The 14,881-nt window shown below is 45.2% G+C and overlaps 1 protein-coding gene across 2 annotated transcripts in view; it reads right to left on the reverse strand.

The window, feature by feature from the left end:
* Positions 1-14,881, reverse strand: part of IRF2 (interferon regulatory factor 2) — an 88,713-nt gene that overhangs the window by 53,198 nt on the left and 20,634 nt on the right. The window lies entirely within an intron of this gene.

Here is a 14,881-nt window from a genome sequence, read left to right on the forward strand (position 1 = left end):
AAAAAAAAAAAAGACAAAAAACCCCCCAAACCACCAAAAAGATACATGTCATAGATCCATTAAGTATTTTAGTCTCAAGACCAGTGTTTCTCTGCTTTTAAGCAATTCAACCATGAATTCTCCTACTAAGTGGATTTTTCAAGAACCCAACCTTGGATGATGCGGCAGGATTGCTATAAATGGCTCAATATATCATAACCCATAGTTATACTCTGCTATACTTTCTTTTTACCTATACCAGCATCCCCAAACTATCTGGGCAATGCGTTATTACCCGGGAAATGAAAAAAAAAAACAAAAACAAAACTCTGACCCCCAACCAAGACCTACTGGATAAGAATCTCCAGGGCTTGGGCACTCTTCTCCCGCCTCCCAGCAGCCCTGGGAGCTATTTGCTTTCCTTTAATAAAGACTTTGCTTGCTTGCTGCCTGTGTGTTCACAGAGTTCATTCTTTGACTGCATGAACAAGAACTCAGATTCCGATAACATCTTTCCAGCATCATCTTTTGGGGGCTCGTCCGGGATCCGATCCAATACACCAGCGCTCACAAGGTTTACTAGAAGTCAAATGAGATACTGAGCCATCAGTTACTAAAGAGAGAAACTAAAGATCGCCGGCAGCAGATTCATAAGAGGTCAGATCCAGCTTCAGCTTTTGGAGCTGCCCTCTGGAACTGGTTGACCTCCGCTTGGTGAAAGTATTTCCTCACCATAGTCATCATTGAGATCTTGATCCTTTTATTCGGACCCCGTATAATTAATTAATTGTATTTCTTGCATCATTACATCCCGATTAAAAGCTATCAACCTTCAAATGGTGATAGCAGGGGTACCCAAGGTGATGTATCAAAGCCCACCTGAACATCCCATGAGTAGAGACCTAACTGCTTTCCCCCAAAGACGCCCCTTTGCAGTGGGAAAAAGTCAGAGTGTTCGCCACCCCTTTTCTCCAACTCTAGAAGGGGGGATTGAGGCAGAATAATAACTCAGGTAGTCAGTGCAGGAACATGGGCTTCGATGCATCCTTCGACATGGCTATTAACATTTGTGACTTAAGGGCTCCAGGGAGTAACATCCCCACAGGCCTTGTTTACTATGGGGAGTGTACCTACGCCCAGATGGACATTAATCCCTAATCCGCTGTGACTCAGTTTATGGGAAGAAAAGGGCAAAGAAACCATGAGAGCTACAGGACATTTCCACCCCTAAAACCCCTATTGGATAAGGGCTGATATAGGTAATTGAGCAAGGCCAATGGAAGAAAACCACATCTTTCTGGACCCCATATTGGTGCCCCCCCCATCTTTAAGGGATAAAAACCCTACAGGACAATAGAGAGCAGGGGCTCTTCTCCCCCTTCCCAGTGACCCTGGGAGCTCTTCGCTTTCCTTTAATAAAGACTTTGCTTCCTTGCTGAAAAAAAAAAACCTCCAGGGCTTAAGAATGAGGAACTTTTGGTGGAGTTCCCTGGTGGTCCAGCGGTTACAACTCAGTGCTTTCACCCCTGCAGCTTGGGTTCAAACTCTAGTTTTGGAACTGAGATGCCACATCAAAACACTGTATGCCACTACCAAAAAAAAAAAAAAAAAAGGATCAGGTATTTTTCTGTTATCCTAGAAAAACTCTCATATGAAAATAAGTGTAGGTATCATTGCCATTAGTACCACTAGCCAATGGCCTTCCAGACCTAACCTCCAATAGTGTCATGAGAGAATGGGGAGGCCAATGGTGAATAGATTTCATCATGAATGGAATATTAATGCGTAGGAAATTAAAATTCTAAATACCACAGAACAAGTTTCCCATACTGAGAATCATCCAAATGATAGTTTTGCATATTCACCATCTACCCACAATTTTCTTATTAGGCATGTTTTCTACACCCTTTTAGAAGACATTATTGAAGGTACTCTGCAAAAATTTCCCTGTCTCTGACCACAAACTACCCTAGTACCTGAAACGGTGTGATTTAGCCTCTGAATCACAACCATAAGCTGACAGAGAAACTGACTTATGACCATGACCCATGTGCTCGAAAGACACCAAAATATCTGTTTTTCAGTACTGCAGGTGAGCCAACGGTCATTCTAGAAAACAGTTCTTAATGCAGTTCTCTAAAGAGAACAGAAGTTCTCTATCTGCCGAGTAAGACTTGAAAATATATGCAACATGTCACATCTATGCAGATGTGCACTCTTCCAAGAAAGGGTCCATCCCCACCCTATAGGCTCTGCTTCCCTGCTCCCCCATCCCACCCCAAGAATGTCTATTCTCTGGCCCCACTCTTTTCCCAAAAAGAGATGCCCAGCTACCTCACCACAAATGGGTCTCACTTCCTCCCTCTTCTTCTTTGTTCCTGTGGCAGAAATTCAGGACTAGGCTGAATAATACCCAGTCATAACAAAAATACCATTACCAGAGCTTTCTAAAAGTCTCTGCAGGTTTTTTGTTGCGGCGATGGGTTTTGTTCGTTTGTTGTTTGGTTTTGCTTCTCCCTCATCAGTTCCTATTCCCTTTCCCACGGGAGCGCTTTTGGATTTTTCCAACCTCACACTCCCCAAGTCACTTCCACACACATCAATCCAGGCAAATGATCTTGCCTCCAACTGCAGAGAGAAAAACAGAGACCACTACTCTCCCTTCTGAATGCCTGACTCCCTTCCCTCTTCAGACTTATCAGTGACTTCCTTTTTTCCTTCTTCAGACCAGGGGTGTGGTGATGTCACTCTCTGCCACAGGGAATATAGAAAAGTTTCAGAGAAGAAATACCCAGTATGATGATCTCTAGGTCCATTCCCGTTGCTGCAACGGTTTACAGACAAATATTATATGACATCACTTATATGTGGAATATAAAAAATAATACTAAAGAGGGAATTCTCCTCGTGGCTTGGTGGAAATGAATCTGACTAGGATCCATGAGACAGAGGTTCGATCCCTGGCCTTGCGCAGTGGGTTAAGGATTGGGCGTTGCCATGAGAAGTGGTGTAGGTCGAAGACGCTACAGCTCTGATTGCACCCCTAGCCTGGGCACCTCCATATGCTGTGGGTGCATCTCTAAAAAAAAAGGTAATATGAATGGACTTATTTACAAAACAGAAATGAGCTCATAGAGAAAACAAACATATGGTTATCAAAGGGAAAGTGGGGGAGAGATAAATTGCAAGTATAGGATTAACAGAGGCACACTACCATATATAAAACAAAAACAAGGATTTACTCTATAGCACAGGGAACTCTATTCAATATCTTTTTTTTTTTTTTTTTTTTAAGGGCTGCACATGAGGCATGTGAAGGTTTCCAGGCTAGAGGTCTAATCGGAGCCACAGCTGCCGGCCTACGCCACAGGCACAGCAATGTCAGATCCGAGCCACATCTGCAACCTACACCACAGCTCAAAGCAACGCCGGATCTTTAACCCACTGAGGAAGGCCAGGGGTCAAACCCACAACCTCATGGTTTCCAATCCGATTCGTTTCTGCTGCACCATAAAGGGAACTCCCAGTATCTTGTGATAACCTATAATGGGAAATAATTTTAAAAGAATATATGTCAACTATACTCAATAAAACTTTTTAAAAAGGAAAACAATTAAAAGAATATATGTGTGTGTGTGTGTAGGTGACTCACTTTGCCGTACACCTGAAACTAACACAACACTGTACATCAAACTATATTTTAGTTTTTTTTAAAAAAAGAGGAGAATACTGAGATTGCTTTCGACTCTACTGAATTTGCGAGATCTTTGGAATATACCAAGAGATGTTGGATGAGCAATTAGCTACGTGAGGCCAGCACTCAGAAGGGTCTTACCTGGCAATAGTCAGGCACCCCTTTATAGACTCTTCAAATGGCACCTCTTTCCCAAAGCTCACTCTGGCCATTTCAAAAGTGCCCTTGAATTCATAAAACACACTGCCTCTAACATGTATAGTCTTCGTTGCATTTTATGCACCTTACTTCACTGAGACAAACCTCTGTTAACGTTGCTACCTATGTTAACATGTAAAACCACCTAGCCTTGCACTTTGCACCCAGCAGGCAGCCAATAAATGCAGACCAGCCCCATCCAGTGATACTGGACACGTACATCCAGACAGCTGCTGAACACCTGAAATGTGGCTGGTGTGAACGAGGAACCATTGGTCCCCAACAACAGACACATAGTTTCAAGGCCAGTTCTGATCTGTCTAAATCATAGTGAGTGGTCAGGTAAAAACAAAGAACATGCATAGGATGCCCCTGTGGGGCTCCTGGAAAGGCAGGTTACCCACCTGACGCTGAAACTGTTCTATTCTGAGTTTTCCATCAGGCGGGTTTGGAAAGGCCTGACTCATACTCTGCAAGCTCAATCACCTTTGGGAAAGCGGCCGGCTGGTAAGCGGGGGAGCTTCCTTCTGTGTGAGTAATCCATACCCCGTCTAGCCCTGCAAGCGCTGGGAAACAGGGCCTGCCCAGAGTGTGCCACGCCACACCACAGTGACACTAACAACAGCTAACGAGCAGTGTCAGGCAAGTTCTCAGATGCTCCCTTGATTCACAACAACCCTATACGGGAGGTGCCACTAAAATCCCCATTTAATAGATGAAGAAACTGAGGCACACCGGGTTAAGAGACTTGCCCAAGCTCACAGAACATTTAGAGCTCAGAAATTAGACAGGAGTCTTAGGCTCTCAATTAGCCTGTGGACCCTCAGACCAAACTGGGATCCACATAAAGAGACCTCGAGGGCCCAGTGCCTCGAGTCTGATCCAGGACCCCACCCACCCACCCCTGGGAGCCTGTGCTGGCCACGGAGCACTGCTCAGGGTCCACTTGTTGGGTCTGATGAACAGAAAGCAGCTTCCCCAACACCCCCCACCCCCGCACCATGACTCCCTCACCTCCCCCCACCCCCGTTACCCAGCCCAACCCCCTTTAATTCACACTTCCTGCCCCTTCAGTACCTTCCTGGCTGGTGGAAATCAGCAAGCTGGACTGCATATCCTGTGCAGCCAGAGCTTTATTTTTGCAATTTGTACTAGGAAAACAGCATTTCCCCACTCCCATATGCCAAAATAAAATATTTTTCCACTCTCCACCCATTCACCTCCATCCTTGCTTGAAGAAGCAACAGGAAAGAAGCAAAGGGCTTTCCCCCTCACCCCCCCCTTGAGTCACTGGGTGTATTTTCCAGTTGTTTCATTTTTGTTTCTGCCTCTGCCATAGAGCAGGGTCACCTGGGTCCTGGAGGGATCTTAGGAAAGCAGGCAAGGAGGAAAGTGCTGCCTGCCTTGCTTATTACTGATTAACCTGGAGGACTATTTCAGGAACGCAAACAAACCCCATAGAAGAGGTGCTCCAACCTCTTCGTGTCAATGTCACATGAACACTTTGTAAGGTACTGACAACTACCGGGCATTCTGGGTATTTGTCAATTTGCACACCCTCCAGTGTTGATGAAGAGCAACCCTTGCCTTTGAGGCCCTTTGCTTCTCCCTCATATTTTGTTTCAGGACCTAAAAACCCCGGGCCCACAAATTCCACTCAAACCAGCTTCAATCTCTCAGCCACCTGTCTGTCCCACACACTCTGCACTAGCCTATTTCTTCTTGGAAATAAGGGGCCCTTTTAAATCTACCCTTCCCAAGAAGCTTCCTCTGACCAATGCAGATTCAACTGTAACCACAAGTATCATTTGGTTCATACTGGTGTGACAGCCTCAGAAATATTTGGATAGTGGAGTTCCAATTGAGTCTCAGCTGGTTAAGAACCCGACTAGTATCCATGAGGATGTGGCATTGCTGTGGCTGTGGTGTAGGCTGGCAGCTGCAGTTCTGATTTGACCCCTAGCCTGGGAACTTCCACGTGCCACAGGTAAAAAGAAAAAAAAAAAACCTAGATATTAACAATTGCCTCAAATAATTAAATTGACCTGGAACTTCTGAATAAGTGCTGATGGTCTCCACAAGACCTAGCACTGTCCTTATTTATCGAGAAGAATGGTGGCCAAGATGCAGGCCATTGCTGGAGGTCTGGCTGCACGTGACTCTGGGACAGCACAGCCATCCATGGACAAGGTGGGCACCGGGGAAGGTCTCAGTGGCTCATGTGTCCAGCACAACTGGGCAAAGGGTGAATCTGTGGCTGGTGCCACTTCTGTATCACGACGCCTTACGTGAGACAAGGATTGGGTAGGTGTGACCTTAAATGAGATATCAATATGCCATTTCTCTAAAAACTCGGAAATTCCTTAGTCTCTGCCACCACCTCCACGACCGACCGTATCTGGGAGTAGCTCCTAACTGAGGCCACTCCCCAGAGCAAAGCTTCAGGAACCACAGGCAGAGTGTAAGAGAACCCAAGATCCATATGCCCCAGTTTTCTCAGCTGTAAAATGGGGATTATTTCCTTAGGGTTTGTAGTAAGGATTAAACCAGACATGCCTAGTGCCCAGCCTATTATCTGATCAATGGTGGATATTTAATAATACATTGTTTTATATATATAATATATACATTATATGTATATAATATTATTTCTGCAGGCACACATTTATGGTCTAGAACATCTGATGGAGCATTATTTATAACAGCAGAAAATTTTAAACTGATCCAAATACTAGGCAGTGAGAAGATGGTTAAATAAAATGTGGTAGACTCAAATAACGGAATATTGTGACTAGAGAAGAACATTTCATTTGCATGGGAAAATGCTCAGAATATATATATGTTAATATAGTTAATAAACATAACTTTATATTCTAGGGATGTATTTTTATATATTCTATATAAGTCACACATAAATTAAGACAGCTCAGAATATAATACGAGACAACATGTGAAAAGAAGCAGGGAGCGAGGGTGCTTTTCATCCATCAGGGCAGTAAAGGCTGGGCCATGGTGGCTTCGCCGAGTTGGGTCCCAACGCTGACAGTGCTCCCTTCCTGGACAGCGCTGATGGCAGTCAACAATCACTTCTCCCAGGTGCTCGGAACTGGGCAGCTAGGGGACCGGGGCAGGGGGCACCCCAACACCAGGCAGCACCCTAGGAAGCACTGTATCAAGGTTCCTGAACACTTAGGGTAGCGGGCTGCAGTGCTTTACAGCAGGGGGTGTCTCGAGGGGTGCAGTCCCCATGGGGACGTGTAAAGTCCCACAACACCACAATGAGTGCCCTCCTGTGCCCTCGACAAGTCCTGAGTTTTCCAAGAGTCCTGAGGTCAGCAGGGTGCCCTCATTTGAGATTAGAAAATCAGGAGTTCCCGTCGTGGCTCAGTGGCTAACAAATCCAACTAGGAACCATGAGGTTGCGGCTTTGATCCCTGGCCTCACTCAGTGGGTTGAGGATCCGGCGTTGCTGTGAGCTGTGGTGGAGGCTGCAGATGTGGCTTGGATCTGGCATTGCTGTGGCTGTGGTGTAGGCCGGCAGCTACAGCTCCGATTGGACCTCTAGCCTGGGAACCTCCATATGCTGTGGAAGCGGCCCTAGAAAAGGCAAAGAGCAAAAAAAAAAAAAAAAAAAAAGAAGAAGAAGAAAATCAGAAAATGGCACCAGACAACACTCTTCTCAAAACAATGAAGAGAGTTCCTTCTACCCTTCCTCCCTCCCTCCCTCCCTTTATGAACAACGGTTTAGTCCCCAAACCCACTCAGCGAAACTGAGCAAAGCAGAGCAGTGGATCGAACAGTGTTCCCCCCCAAATCTATGTCCACCCGGCAGCTGTGAAGGTGACCTTGTTTGGAAATAGGGTCTTTGCAGATGTAATCAGGTTACAGTGCAGTCGCAATGGATAAGCACAGGCCCTAAAGCCACCACGATCGGTGTGCTGACAAGAGGGAAATGTGGGAGTTTCCTTTGTGGCTCAGCGGTAAAGAATTCGAATAGTATCCATGAGGATGCAGGTCCGATCCCTGGCCTCACCCAGTGGGTTAAGGATCTGGTGGTGCCATGAGCTGTGGTGTAGGTCACAGATGCTGCTGAGATCTGGCATGGCTGTGGCTGTGGCGAGGGCAGCAGCTACAGCTCCGATTGCACCCTTAGCCTGGGAACTTCCATATGTCCTAAAAAAGGCCCTAAAAAGCAAAAAAAAAAAAAGAGAAAATGTGGACACAGGCACATACACAGAGGAGGTCGCAGGAGCAGAGACAGAGACTGGGGTGGTTAGAGACTGGGGTGAGGCCAACCCATTTGGTACATTAGCCCAAAGCTTAGTTTCTAAATACTGTTCTCCACTGAAAGGAACAAGTCAAGGAAAGCCAAGGATTGGCAGCAACCACCTGAAGAGGCAAGACCCCTCTCTGTGGAGCATATGCTCCCTTAAATCCAGAGGAACCAATCCTGCTGACACCTTGACTTAGGGCTTCTGGCCTCCAGAACCGTGGAACAGTAATCGTGTGCTGTTTAAGCCACCCAGCTTGTTAGTACTTAGGGCTGCCTTGACAGATGTAATGTGGCAGACGTGAGGACAGAAGCACTCCAGCCTGGGTACTGGCATAAAGAGGGTGCCTCCACCCACCAGGGTGGGAGGAGCCAGCAGCCCTGCTGTGTGGAGCACTGATGCCCACAGGGGGCAGTGAGGATGGACACAGGAAGGGGACAGCAGCCACGCAGAGAGAACAGGCTCCTTCAGGAGGTCGGCCATCCAGTCCAGAGGGCAGAGATCAACAGCACAAAGTGAGGTGGGCCGACCACGGGAACGTGAGATCAGAAGTGTTCAAGCAATGGAGTAAACTAACTAATGCATTAAGGATAATGGGAGCCAGGTTTCTGGCTGTTGGGGAAGTTAGTTCAGCAAGAAAGAAAACTAGAATAACCCTGGGTATTAGATTAGAATAGGATTGAATTTGTGTTTTCTCATCTATTTTGATAAATACAGAAATAAACATAGATATAAAATAGTACATGAAAGTATATATATATAAAAATAGTACAGATACTCCCTAACCCTGTCCACCAAGAGGGTAGATGGGGGCAGCAAGAGGCCAGTGGTGATAAGCACACGTAATGCCCAAAGCTTAGTTTCTAAATATTGTTCTCTACTGAAAGGAACCAGGGCTTCTTGGGGAAATGGCTGATTCCAAGCTGATTCCAGGGCTAGAACAGGAAAAGGAAAAGATGAGCCTGAACCATCCAGGGGGCCAGAAAGTAAGAAAATGGTCAAAGAACGCTAGAAACACACTGAGAGAACATAGCAGCCAACCTAAAGGGGCTCCCACTGGCCAAATCTGAGACAATCTGAACATCGAAATGATAAAATCGTGTTGTAGCCCACTGAACAAAATAGGGATCTATAAAGAACTAAACAGAGAAAGGAGAAAGCTTTTCCACAAAGTACCATGCCCACTAATAACTGTGCAAAGAGACAGGACCAGGAGATCTCCATTTGGCAGCTATCCAAGTAGCAATTATTCAGTCAAGAAATATCACGATGCTAAAACCAGTGGGCAAAAAGGCTGATGAAGAAAAGGATACTTACACAGCCTCAGAGTACCTCCCACAAAACATTTTTTATTACAAAGAGAAAAAGAGTAACGTTACCATGGAAAAGCCTGACTGATACCTCCTTCCTCAAACGATCAAATGACCATTGCAGAAAATATATTTTCTTGCAGAAAATGAGTAACCTGAATCGAATCACGAGGAAACTGCCAACAAAGTCAAACTGATGGACATTCTGTAAGATAACTGATCTGTTACTATCAAAAAGGTCAAGTTTGTGGAAGTTAAGGAAAGATGACAAAGGTGTGACGCTTGAGCCGTCTTTTGCTACCAGCACATTATCGAGACAACTAGTAAACCTTAACAGGGTCTGTGGGTGAGATGGTCCTCGTGTCACCTGCCTGATTCTAACAGTCATGTTGGACAGTCCTCTCGTTTGCAGGACAGACGCACTCCAGGATTCAGGAGTAGTTTGACTTGAGGCTGGCAACCTTCTCTCCAGAGGTTCAGGAAAAAAAATCTTTGCAAATATTTGTGAAACATTCCTGTATGTCTGAAATTATGTTGCAAAGAAAAAGAGCTGGCAAGCAAGACAACAGCCAAGGTCGAAAGTAATTTACAGTCCAGAGGGGGAAACGACAGCATTTCTGCAAATACAACAAACTCTAGCAAATTCCCCCTGTGGTGCTTAAATTAAATTGCTGGCAGTTTTTTCTTAATCCAGGCACCACGACTGTACTAAGTACACGCATCAATCACTTTATCCATAAGGGGCTGTGCGATCAAGCAACAATGATCTGAACAAGGAAACTCAAAGCTTCTTTTCTGGGGCAAGATGGTCTTTAAGTCATTTTAAAATGCAGGTTGTCTAGAAAAATAAAAGTGAGATGGCCAAAGACCCTGCCTGCATATTTTGGAGAAGGTGCTCTGATTTCAACAAACATCTGAATTACTATTTAATTCAAGTTATTCAGATTTGAAAACGTGAGAGTGGTTTGCAAGTGACATTGATTCACCGCACAGGCTAAGTCAGTGGTGGAGGAAAGAGGTCAGAAGCACTGGCCTGGACGAAGGATGGCAGGTTTTAGATATTCCACCTTCAGGGACCCCATGCTGCAGGGTGCTCTGCAGGGCATTTCAGGCCAGTCCAAGTTGTCACCAGAGCCCCCAAAGCTGGCATTCCCAGCATAGTTTCATTTTCTTTCATGACAATAGTTCCCATCCACCCCCTAGCCTTCCCAGCACTTGGCTCAAAAAAAGGCCCACCATGAGTAAAGGTTTTGCTTTTTGTTTCTTATTTACAACTTTGCCTCAACTTGGGGAAAACGGAAGCCTGAATAACCTTAAGTTCTAACTTGCTCTCACTTGGCTGGTCATTCCAGTAACTGCTTTGGCCTCCAAGTACCAAACAGAGCACATATTTACTGTTCCCCAAGAGAATAACACTGTAAGAACAGAAAGTGAAACCAGTGGGGCAAGAACAATTCCTTCCTTCAGCAAAGCCTGCACCAAGCAGCCATTCCAATGGCTGTCCCCACCTCCACCCCTCACCTCCCAACCTCAGCCCTGCAGCCCGAATACTCTCATAAAAGCATGTACATGATCTACTTAAAGCCTACCGCTGTCACATGCACAGGCTCCAGCTTCCCTCTGACCCCCTCCTCTGCTGGCCTTGCTCTCTGGCACTGCGGCCCAGCACTTCAGCCCAAGGCCTCAGTACCTACTGTCCCTCAGCCTCTAGGGCGCCCCCTCTCACTGGCTGACTCACAATCTTCAGGTCTTAGCTTCAAAGTCACGTCCTTAGCAAGCCTTCTTAGTCTCCCCAGGCCAGGCCAGGCCCCAAATCTGTCTGCTTCATTGGACAAGAATTTCCATGAGTACCAAGACCAATTCTATCTGCTCACCACTCTATTTATTACTGGGGCCTAAGAGTATGGTAAAAGCTGAAGTTGAGTAAACAAACGATGAGCTGACTGTGGATGCCAGGTATCAAAGATAAAGAAAAGGGGAACATAGAGGGGCTTGCAGCTTAGTAAAAGAAAGCAGGTACACAATTACAATGAGAAAAATGATGATTTGCCCTTAAAAAAAAAGGCTTACATATTAATGCTATGGTGAAGTCGTCTAAGAAAGCGGTGGCATATACATTTTTAAAAATTAATTCTTATAAACTCTGCTTTGCATTATTTTAGGGTTTCAAGATATAATCTGGAATCTTATTAACTTCAAAGCTGTATGTATGGAAATTCACAAGGAAATTACTGATGCCCAGCAGCACTGCATCTGCTATTACCGAGAGTGCAGAGATGGTCACTATGGTCACTACATCATTACTGTCCAAAATGGAACGCTTTTGAGTGTGACTGGGGCCCTATTAATAAGTCTATCTTGCCTCTAAACGGATGTGAAGAGAGACTGTCCCTGGAAAAACCAGGATTGGCGGGGGCAGGGAGCTGTTCGGGTCATGGGAGACAACTGCTCTTTCATTCAAAATCCTTGGACCAGATCTGTTTCAGAATTCAGTTTGGGGATTTTAGAGATAATATGGTATCACACTCCCAGCAATCTCTAGAGCAGAGCCCCTTAATCCAACAAGTAATATTTCTGCAGTAAAACGTGAACATTCACACTAGTTGGGATTAGTAAAAGCTATAAATAGCTTTATGCCAATTCAGGGAAGACTATACTGACAAATGAGTCATGATAAAAACTTTCAGATTTCAGAGCTATTTGGATGGCAAAGAAGGGATTTGGGATCTGTAATTAATTTCAAGTTATTTCTATCCTTAGAGTATATTATTATTCCCATATTATACAAAAAGATCAGCGTCTTCTTCCTTATATTGCACTTAACATAAATTAGTCTGGCAGGCACTCTTCGTAAGTTCGTGAATAACATGCACATTTTAAGTCCTGAAATGGAAAAATTTAATGCAAATACTAAGTGAGGAAATACCTTTGTTGAATTTTTTTTTTTTTGTCTTTTTAGGGCAGCATCTGCAGCATATGGAGGTTCCCAGGCTAGGGGTCCAATCAGAGCTGTAGCCACCAGCCTACGCCACGGCCACAGCAATGGCAGATCTGAGCCGCATTAGTGACCTACACCACAGCTCACAGCAACACTGGATCCCTAACCCACTGAACAAGGCCAGGGATCGAACCCGAAACCTCATGTTTCCCAGTCGGATTCACTTCCGCTGCGCCACAACGGGAACTCCAGTTGAATATTTTTAAAAATTTGATATCTGAAGTAGCCGCTTAAAAATTAGTATTGCCTTTACATTAGGCCTACCTAGCAATGGATATACACATTTTACTTTACCAATCTAAGTATTTATTTATAAATTAAGAAGAGCTTTCAATTAAGATTCAAAGTTACTTTAAAAACATCCCCTCCATAGAGTTCCTTTATAATGACATTTGTAATGACATCGTTCCTTCTCCTCCAACATTTTAGATATTTGATTTCAAAAGTAAATTTATTACACAGGAATTCCTTGCTGGCACAGCAGGTTAAGGATCCACTGTTGTCACTGCTGTGGCTCTGGTTACAGCTGTGGCACAGGTTCAATCCCTGGCCCAGGAACTTCTGAATGCCATGGGCATGGCCAAAAAAATTAGAAAAATAAATAAATCTATTACAAAGAATACTTGAATGAGCATCAAGTTACATCACATTTATTTGCTGTCTGTTCATACAGTCTATGCGGTGGGAGTGAGAACAGCATCATCTGCTGAGATAGTTACATGAACTAGTCTCCCATCTAACACAAGCCCTACTGCTCTGTGGAAACCATGGTATGAAAGAAAAAGACTTAATCCTCAATGGGGCACAAGTGCAAATTTACTCAAGGAATTATCTGGAAAGCACACCCCTTACACTGAAAATAATTCTGAATGAGAGGGCTGTGAGACACATCGCTGCAGTGTGATAATACCATATACACTGAACTGTTCTGGTTCTACGGGACTTGGGTAGAGGTTCTGCTCAGAGATCCTTGCACACACACACACTTCCTCCTGACATTGAGAAGAAAGAAAACACAGTGAGGCTAATGATGGTCAAGGTGAAGGAGCCCCAGAGACTTTCCTACCCAAAGGACCAAGGCACTCACACCAGCGGTTACCTTTACATGCATTGAACTGGACTGCTTATAAATACATGCATTCAAAAGTCAAACGTGGAGTTCTCATCGTGGCTCAGGGGAAGCAAATCTGACTAGTATCCAGAAGGATGCAGGTTCGATCCCTGGCCTCGCTCAGTGGGTTAAGGAGACAGCGCTGCCATGAGCTGTGGTGTAGGTTGCAGATGCAGCTCAGATCTGGCATTGCTGTGACTATGGCATAGGCCAGCAGCTGTAGCTCCTATTAGATCCCTAGCCTGGGAACCTCCATATGCCTCAGGTGTGGCCCTAAAAAATAAAAAAGACACACACACACACACACACACACACACAAAGTCAAATGTGCCTCCAAAAAACCGCTCTCCTGATTCCTCACCAGGAAAAAGATGGTGGTGGGACGATGATGACAATGACTAGGATATGCACCTGGCATTAAACCTGAAGCTCTTCCTACATCAGCTCCTTTAACCCTCACAAGAACCCTAGGAGGTAGGTACTATTATTATTCTGATTTTCAGAAGAGGAAGCTGGGGCTTAGTCCCTGACCCCAGCATCCAAAACAGGCCTCAAGCTCCAGTGGACAGGATCCATCCACACGTGCCCTTTGGGCCCTCCAACAGACCCGATAGGAAACGGGCGTGCTTCCCAAGCTGTTCTCAGACACCACGCTAGTTCTGACAGTTGCTTCCTCGGGTCAGGAACAGTCCAGGGACTTTAAGTCCCCCAGGCCTATAGGTACAGAAAGAAAACCTAGAGCCAGGCTGTGGTTGCATTTCCCAACACTTTCTGTTTTGTTCAGTCTCTGTTCTGAGGGAGGAGCAACTAAGAATACAAGCCACCCCCAAGCAAGGATGGGACAAAAAGACAGTGAGCTGTCTGGGGCTTTTCCTAAAAGAGGAAGTCTTTTGACCCTGTATGACCCCAGGGCTGCAATGATGAAAACTGTGTGTGTGTGTGTGTGTGTGTGTGTGTGTGTGTGTGCGCGCGCCTGAAATGCCTGAGCAAAACTTTGCAAAACATCATACCTCTATTTGACATGCCTTCTGGTCAGCGACCCCTGAGGCACCCCCCCCCCCAGCAGGCTGCCAAGGGAGTAACAGGGCAGAAAAGGCAACAGCGTGAACTCTACAGCCTGGTTCTAAATCCCACCTCTATCACTTATTAGCTGTGTGGCCTTGGGTAAGTTATGAAGCCGATCTGTTCCTATAAGGCTTTGCAAGGATTAGATAAGTAACCATGTAAAATGTCTAGCATAGTCTAGAACAGTACATCTCACATGTACTTTGGGTCATAAGCACAAATTTTCCAAACCATAGGTATCAAAAATTTTTAAAG

This window comes from Phacochoerus africanus, chromosome 3 (assembly GCF_016906955.1).
Source record: "Phacochoerus africanus isolate WHEZ1 chromosome 3, ROS_Pafr_v1, whole genome shotgun sequence".
NCBI lineage: Eukaryota > Metazoa > Chordata > Mammalia > Artiodactyla > Suidae > Phacochoerus > Phacochoerus africanus.